A 6,918-nucleotide genomic window follows, 5' to 3' on the forward strand; every position below is an offset into this window, starting at 1 on the left:
GTTTCCCACTACTAATAAAATCTATAGATGGCCAATCAGGTTTTACTTTTCATTCTTAAAATAATTATAAACAGAAGGATTTAAATGTTTGATAGGTTTTACTCTATTGCAATTTTTATGCTTGTTAAAGCTTATTGCTGTATTTTTGGTGAGTGAAAACTTCTTCAAGTGGCTAATAATGAAACTGAATTCTTTTGACACAAAGTTCTTTTGACAATTTCTTTGTTATCTGGGATGACAAGATGTTTCTGGTTCATCCTGTTCATGTCTTGCCCCGACCTGGAGGCAGCCATTTTTCCAGAAATCCCTGGTTTAGTTTAGTGGGAAATTACATTTAAGACTATAATCCAGCGTTAGGGTGTTTTGTGCTGGCGTCACCTCAAAAGTGGCGTCAAGGGAGTTGCCACAAGGAAGTGCCTCAAACCATCCTGAGATGGTGTGGGTTAAGACTCAGAAAGAAGCACTAAATGCCAGGGTGATCAGTCCAAAGCATTTATTTGGGGAATTTACCTTCAGAGGGCTTTAGGAGTCCTTGCAGACAGCAAAAGAAAAGGGGTGTTCTGCCTAGGTATGTCTGCAGTGAGGGGGTCAGGGTTTAGAGTTTATATGAAGGTTTAGGGCATCTGGCTCAGGGCTGGGACAAAGTTTCAATGTTTAGAGTAACAACCTAAATACGTTTATCAGTGCCTGGGCGTGTTCAAGGCCTTGGCTTGGGTTCGAGCCTGCTGGGAAAAACCTGCAGTTAGCTGGGTCACAGAGGCATTTTTTTGGTCAGGACATGGAGAGAAAGCAGGGAGAGGGGCAGTGGGGGAGCCTAAATAGATAGGAGTGGTTATTGTGTCTGGCCTGATCAATGGAAACAAAACATTTATACATGTATACATTTTTAAAAAATCAGTTGTCCGAGCACAGTGGCTCATACCTGTAATCCCAGCACTTTGGGAGACCGAGGCAGGTGAATCACGAGGTCAAGAGATTGAGAACATCCTGGGCAACACGGTGAAACCCCGTCTCTACTAAAAATACAAAAATTATCCAGGTGTGGTGGCAGGTGCCTGTAGTCCCAGCTACTCGGGAGGCTGAGGCAGGAGAATCGCTCGAACCTGGGAGGTGGAGGTTACAGTGAGCCAAGATCGTGCCACTACACTCCAGCCTGGTGACAGAGCAATACTCCGTCAAAAAAAAAAAAAAAAAAGTCAGTCTTTTCTATATTACATCTGCATCTACTTTCTTTTACACCAAGAACTCTGGTTTTCAGGGATGCAGGGAATGTCCATACTTATTTGCTTTTCCTGGGTTAACATAGACAGCAGTCTAAGGATAATAACACTCATACTAAAACCACAAAAATCGCTACTGAAAAAGGTTGAAATTCTTTTTACCTACTTTTTCCCTATTACCTGTGTTCTCCCTTTTTACCTATGTTCTCCCCCCATTTCTAATTGAACTATATCTATCCTAATTGATCCTGTACCACTGCATAGACTACTTGCTCCCTTATTAGTCTTAGTTCTGTGAGTAGAGAGGTGTTTAACGCTCACCATCGTTCCTTACGTGGATATCCCTGTCATGTGGTGGTTTTCAAGGTGTGGTCCGTGGATCCCTGGAGGTCCCTGGGACCCTTCAAGGGGCCTATGAAGTCAAGCTATTTTTGTAATAATACTAAGATGTTATTTGCCTTTTTCACTGTATTATTTACATAGTGGTACAGAAATCTATGGTGGTCACGTGAAACTGTTAGTGCCTGAGCACAAATCAAGGCGGTGACACCAAGCTGTACAGGTAGTCATGTTCTTCACTGCCATAAGCTTACGGTAAAACAAACAAACAAACAAACAAACAAAAAGCAAAAGCCAGTGACCTTGATGAAGCAATAAAATCATTAGTTTACTACGTTTTAAACCTCAAGCACACATCTGTTTAATAGTCAGTGTAAGAAAATAGGCAGCATTTCTGGTGCATACTGATGGAAAGGCAGTTGTCCTATGGAAAAGCTATTGTGTAATTGCATGAGTTGTGAGTGAAGTTAAACATTTTTTTTTTAAAGTGGGTCATCATTTTCCTTGAAAGAATGACTGAAAGGCACTCTGTGATTATTCAGACTTGGGTATTTGGTAGAAATTTTCTCAAAAATGAACAAAATGAGCCTATCTCATCAAAGAAAATAATATTGACAGTGGAAATTGGAATTTCAAGAGAAAATTAAAAGTTTGGAAAACTTATGTGTGCCACAGCTTCTCACTACTTAAATATTTTTCTGATGAGCTTGGTGGTGATATTAACAAACATGGTTTAAAAATATTTTAATAAAATATGTCAACACTTTAAAGATCTGCATAACCCTATGAACCAATAATTTACAAATAATCAATGCATGATATTGCAAAGTCATGCATAGAGGAAAAGATCCATTTAAAGATAGACTAGTGAATTTTAACATAACAGAATATGAAAAGTTAATTGATAAGGTTTCAGATTCCACACAGCAACTAACCTGTAAGAATCTGCCATTTCTCGAGTTTTGGTGTCTTATCAAGGAAGAACAGTTACAATAGCTGAAATGGCTATTGAAACTTTCCTTCTTTTTCCAATTGTGTATCAGAGTGAGGCCAGATTTTTTTTTTTGTAGTTTAGCCAAAACAACATATTGTTACAGCTTGAAAGTAGAAGAATATATAACCAAGCTAGCTTTATTAAGCCAGACATTAAAGAGATTTTTACAAATGTAAAATAATTCCTTTTTTTCACTATATTTTTTGTGCTGGAAAAGACAGCTATTTTCCATAAAAGTATGTTGCTTATGTTAACATGTAATGGGTTTGTCATTGTTATTTAATAACAAATAAACAAATTAATATAAATGTCACTTTACATGACCCATGTAAACTAAAGTTTCTTGGTGTTCTCAACAGTTTTACGAATAAAAAGGAATCCTGATCCAAAAGACTTATAACTACTGATGTAGTCATCATGATTGTTTGAAACTATTTCTGCTAGGTGCCTCAGGAAGGCTTAGGAAAGTGTCTTAGTTTGTATGAACTGCTATAACAAACTACCAGAGACTGGGTGGCTTAAAAACAGCAGAAATGTATTTTTCACAGTTGTGGAGGCTGGAGGTCTGAGACCAGTGTGTCAGCCTGGCAGGGATCTGGTGAAGGCCTGCTGGCAGCATCTTCTCACTAAGACCTCATGTGGCAGAAGGAAAGGCAGTTCTCTGGAGTCTCCCTTATAAGGGCCCTAATCCCATTCATAAGGGCTGCACCCTCATGACCTAATCACCTTCCAAAGGCATCATCTCCTGATACCATCACCTTGGGTGTTAGGATTTCATCACATGAATTTTGGGAAGGCACATTCAATCTACACCAGAAAGTTCTTGCACTTCATAGTTGAAAGTAAGTTTTGTGACTATAAAAATCTTGATTCTATTTTCTGCTGAGTATCTTAAAAAGTTACTACATTTTCACATAACTGCTATCAAAAAATCTGATGATAATCTAATTATTAATAAGTCATTGCTACTTTTGCTGAGTATCCAGATGGTATTTTCTTTTTCTTTAGTATCCACAAATTTTATTGAAATGTATCTTGGTCGGGAGGAGGGCAAGATGGTCGACGAGATGCAGCCAGGTGGAACAGTTCTCAACGAGGAACCCAGATGACTGGCGTGCTCCTAACAGATGTTCAGACAGAAGGCACCTAGAGTGGACAGAGGGAAGACACAGAAGCTGGGCTGAAGGGGGAGAAAGCTGGGAACCCTACATGGGGCTACAGCACATCCGGACTCATTCCTATCCTCCAGTGACTCCAGGGAAATGCGTGAGTTGAACTGGCAAGGAGCAACCCATTGTCACCGTGACCTCTGGAACCATGGCAGGAGGAGACTCACTGACCACCGTGGACACTTGAGTTGGCAGGGAGAACTGCTTAGAGAAGTGCTAGGGGCAGCAGGCCAGCTGGTGTGGAGCCTAGAGGATTCGGTGCAGGAGCATCTGCAGTGGAGCATGGCCAGGGATGGCCATTTCCCTGGGCTCAACTTACTCCCACAGGAAACATTAACCCTAGGGGAACTGTTGGTCCTGAAATCTATAGGGTGGTCTTGCCCATCAGATGGGTCTGGTTCTATCTGAGTACCCCTTGGTCTTCTGGCCTCTCTTGGGGCCCCAGCCTGGCCATGTCTGCTTGCAGGGCAGCCTCAGGTGCCCTGTGGGCCTGCACCATAGCTTCTACACTGGTAGACCATGCCTGACCAGTGAGTGGAGAGCTCCAACGAGGAGGCCCCTATGACCAGGCACCAGCCTGCATGCTCCCTCCCAACACTGCAGCTTCCTCTGGGCCCACAGCAACTCCCCGCATCACTTTGCTGGTACATGTCTGCTAGGTAGATTTTGTTTTCCTTGCTTCACCAGCATATAGGAGTGCAATTCACCCCTCACCACTCTCCTGATGACCGCCATTGTAGACAGAGCCTTGGTGGGCACAGAGTCAACCAGCCCCACTCCCTCCATCGTCCCACCCTGTGCTAACACTGTGCAGAGAACAGCAGATCCTCCCCAACCTGAGTGACCACTCCTGCACAGAAAAGGCACACAGACCTGCATTTGCCAATGCCCTACGCGTGAGCCAACACCACCTCCTGTGTGACCACACACACAGTTGCCAGCAGGGGCCCCTCTTCCCTTCCTACAGCTGCATTGCCTCTGCCACTGTGGTGGATGCCTGCAGGGAGGCGGGCACCCTGGCACCCACTAGTACTCTGCTGCAGCTGCCACTACTGCTGCTGCTGGCACACTCAAACAAGGACAGATCCTGCTGTCACTGTACTATGAAACATTTGGGCTGACACCACTCATTGGAGTGCGGTGACCAGCGGTCTGGGAGCACTTTGGACTGCACCACTCCCGCTGCATCCCCAACCCCCTCATCACAGCAGATTCCTAATTCTGAGGAAACACAGAACAAAGTCAGGGCCCCATACAAGTCCCAAAGAATTACAGCATGCAGTCCAGGAGTTGGGAGTGGAATATTGGCCAAATAAAATCTTCCAGAAATGAAGTCAGTTGGCTGAATCCACCTTACACCACAATCAGACCCTCAAAGTCATCAAATAGGATAAGTAAAAAAGGTCAGCAATCTCAAAGATTAAAGAAAAATAAGCCCATAAATGAGAAAGAATCAGGGCAAGAACCTTGACAACTCAAAAAGCCAGAGTGCCTTCTTTTCTCCACACAACCACATCATCTCTCAAGCAAGGATTCTGAACTGGGCCAAGATGGCTGAAATAACAGAAATATAATTCAGAATAAGGAGAGAAATGAAGATCATTGAGCTACAGAAGTACATTGAAACCCAATCCAAGGTAGCTAAAAACCATGATAATACAATGCAGGAGCTGATAGATAAAATAGCCAGTATAGATAAGAACATAACCAACTTGATAGAGCTGAAAAACACACTACAAGAATTTCATAATGCAATCACAACTATTAATAGCAGAATAGACCCAGTGGAAAAAAGAATCTCCATGCTTCAAGACTGGCTTTCTGAAATAAGACAGTCAGACAAGAATAGAGAAAAAAGAATGAAAAGGAAGGAAGAAAACTTCTGAAAAATATGAGATTATGTAAAGAGACCAAATCTATGACTCATTGGTGTTCCTGAGAGAGATGGGAAGAATGAAACCAACTTGGAAAATGTATTTCAGTGTATCATCCATGAGCATGTCCCCAGTCTAGCAGGAGAGACCAACATTCAAATACAGGAAATGCAGAGAACCCCAGTAAGATACTTCACAAGAAGATCATTCCAAAGGCATAAATTATCAGATTCTCCAAGGTTGAAATGAAAGAAAAACAGCTGGCAGCTCGAGAGAAATGCCAGGTCACCTACAATGAAAAGTACATCAGACTAACAGTGGACCTGTCAGCAGAATCTCTACAAGCCAGAAGAGACTGGGGGCCAACATTCAGTATTCTTAAAGAAAATAAATTTCAACCCAGAATTTCATATGTGGCCAAACTAAGCTTCAAAAGTGAAGGAGAAATAAGAACCTTTTCAGAGAAGGAAATGCTGAGGGAATTCATTACCACTAGACTTGTCTTACAAGAGCTCCTGAAGGAAACACTAAATATGGAAAGGAAAGACTATTACTAGCCACTACAAAAACACACTGAAGTACAGAGACCAGTGACACTATAAAGCAACCACATAAACAAGTCTGCAAAATAATCAGCTAACATCATGATGACAGGAGCAAATCCACACATATCAATACTAATCTTAAATGTAAATAGGCTAGTGCCCCAATTAAAAGGCAGAGTGGTAATCTGGATAAAGGACCAAGGCCTATTGGTATGCTGTCTTCAAGAGACCCATCTCACATACAATGACACACATAGGGTCAAAATAAACAGATGGACAAAAATCTACCAAGCAAATGGAAAACAGAAAAAAGCAGGGGTTGCAATACTAGTTTCAGACAAAACAGGTTTTAAACCAACAAAGGTCAAAAAAGACAAAGAAGGGCATTACATAATGGTAAAGTGTTCAATTCAACAAAAGGTCTAACTATCCTAAAAATATGTACCACCAAAAGAGGAGCACCCAGATTCATTAAGCAAGTTCTTAGCAACCTACAAAGAGGCTTAGACTCCCACACAGTAATAGTGGGAGACTTTAACACCCCACTAACAATATTAGACAGATCATCAAGACAGAAAATTAACAAAGATATTCAGGACCTGAACTCAGATCTGGATCAAATGAACCTGATAGGTATCTGTAGAACTTTCCACCTAAAAAAGACAGAATATACATTTTTCTCATTGCCACATGGCACATACTCTAAAATCAATCACATAATTAGAAGTAAAACACTCCTCAGCAAATGCAAAAGAACATGACAAACAATCTCTTGGA

Source organism: Mandrillus leucophaeus, unplaced genomic scaffold (genome assembly GCF_000951045.1).
Source record: "Mandrillus leucophaeus isolate KB7577 unplaced genomic scaffold, Mleu.le_1.0 Scaffold867, whole genome shotgun sequence".
In the NCBI taxonomy this organism is placed as follows: domain Eukaryota; kingdom Metazoa; phylum Chordata; class Mammalia; order Primates; family Cercopithecidae; genus Mandrillus; species Mandrillus leucophaeus.